At 42.1% G+C, this 2,199-nt stretch overlaps 1 pseudogene; it reads right to left on the reverse strand.

Moving 5' to 3' along the window:
• Positions 1-235: 235 nt before the first annotated feature.
• Positions 236-1,539, reverse strand: LOC109439111 (large ribosomal subunit protein uL4 pseudogene; annotated as a pseudogene).
• Between the last annotated feature and the right edge of the window lie 660 nt (positions 1,540-2,199).

A 2,199-nucleotide genomic window follows, 5' to 3' on the forward strand; every position in this document is an offset into this window, starting at 1 on the left:
GTAGTGAGCCTCTTTGTGTTGCCTGTCTGCTTTGCAGGGAGTCCTTTGTGGAGTTATAGTTGTTCAATTTGTTGTAAATTCCAGGGGAGATTTCCAGAGACTCACCTCTCGTCACCATTTTGATGACATCACTTCATTCCTTTTTTTTTCATGTTTCTCCTTGCCTCTTTGATCCCTTTATTCAAAATTAGCTCTCCAAAGTGATTTGACTTTCAAGAAATAAACAAATTTAAGTTTATGCCATGGGTTTCTTTTCTTCTGTGGTACGTTTCTTTTCTGCAGGCTTCTTCTCAGCTGCTGGTTTCTTGGTAGCTGCAGCCTTTTTCCCCACCAAAGGCTTCTTCTGCTTTGTAATGCCAACAGCTTTTTTTCCTTTCTTTCCTACCACTGGCTTCTTGCCTGGAACCCCCTTCTCATCTGATTTGGCTTCTAAAGCTGCTGCTGCTTTATCCATCTGGAGCTTGTGATTCTTGGCCTGGTGAAGAATGGTGTTCCAGCGCATGGCCTTTTCATATGGGTTTAGCTTCAACATGATTCTCAGGTTTTTCAGTGGATTCTTCTTCAGGACTCTGCGATGAATCTTTTTGCATGGTGCTCGGAGGGCTCTTTGAATCTCTGAGCTTTTCAAGATTCTGCTAAGGTCTGTATTGAGCATCTTGTGCATGGGAAGGTTGTAGTTACTCTTGAGGGAGGCAGCTTTATGCCACGTGCCATACAGCTCATCTAACTTGTGGAAAGTGCTTTCAGTCCAAATGCAGAAATGGCCCACATGTCCACCAGGAGCAAGTTTCAAAATATTCAGTTTGCTTACATTAAACAGAGTAATTCCAGGGATGTTTCTGAAGGCTTTGATGATGCCATTGTCCTCATTATAGATAATGCAAGGTCCCCTGCGCTGGATATGACGACAGTTTCTCATTTTGCCCTTGCCAGCTCTCATTCGCTGAGAGGCATAGACCTTTTTGATATCTTTCCAGGCCTTAAGCTTCTGAAGAAGCAAAACAGCCTCTTTGGTCTTCTTGTAGCCTTCAACTTTATCTTCAACCACCAAAGGAAGTTCAGGAACTTCCTCAATACGATGACGTTTAGACATAACCAGCACTGGTAAGGCCGAGGCAGCCAAGGCAGAGCAGATGGCATATCGCTTCTGCATTGTGTTTACTCTGCAGAGCCAATGGCGCCAAGTTTAGTTGGTTCAAACATGCAGCCTCCATGACACATATTGCCAAATGCACCCTGGCCAGAACGATGAGTCCCACCACCTCGAACTCTGGGAATTCAAGCCATAGCTCTGCCAGTACCCCACGACTCAGCACTGTTTTGATGACCTGCTAATTCACTGACAGCATAGGGCTCTCTATTGCTTTTCCACAAGTCGGTGTGAACAAAGTTCACAATATCCGGTTGAATGGGAGCATTGAACACAGCAGGCAAAGTGACATTTTTGCCAGATGATTCCCCCTTTTTGGAGTATGCTGATATCAATGGACGAGCACACGCCATGGTGGGGAGAGGAGACAGCCATGCTCCTCTCAACCCGGAGGCTCCCACAGGAAAAAAGGAAAGCTCATTCCTTTTATTTTTAATAATTGTTTTATTTTTCTTTTACAGTTGACTTACAATAATATATTAGTTTGCTTTATTTTTTTCTTTAGATTCCACACACAAGTGAAATCATATGGCATTTGTCTTTCTCTATCTGACTTACTCCTCTCAGCACAATAACCTCCAGATCCATCCATGTTGTTGCAAATGGCAAAATTTAATTCTTTTTTTATGTCCAAGTAGTATTCCATTGTATATATGTACCACCACTTCTTTATACATTCATCCATTGATGGACACCCAGGTTGCCTCCATATCTTGGCTATTGCATATAATGCTGCAGTTAACATATGCATGTATGTCCCTTGGAAGTAGTGTTTTGGGGTTTCTTCAGATAAATAACCCAGAATTGTGATTACTAGGTCCTTCTCTGTCTCTTGTTACAGCCTTTGTTTTAAATTCAATTCTGTCAGTATAAGTATAGCTTTCCAAGCTTTTTTGTTGTTGTTTGCATTTTCATGAAATATATTTTCCCCTCCCTTGACTTTCAGTCTCTGTGCATCTTTCACTCTGGAGTGAGTCTCTTGTAGCAACATATGTAAGGGTGTTGTTATCTTATCCAGTCAGCTATCCTATGTCTTTTGATTGGAGTAT

The sequence above is a fragment of the Rhinolophus sinicus genome, chromosome 18 (genome assembly GCF_057876585.1).
Source record: "Rhinolophus sinicus isolate RSI-liver-muscle chromosome 18, RSI-T2T, whole genome shotgun sequence".
NCBI classification, from domain to species: domain Eukaryota; kingdom Metazoa; phylum Chordata; class Mammalia; order Chiroptera; family Rhinolophidae; genus Rhinolophus; species Rhinolophus sinicus.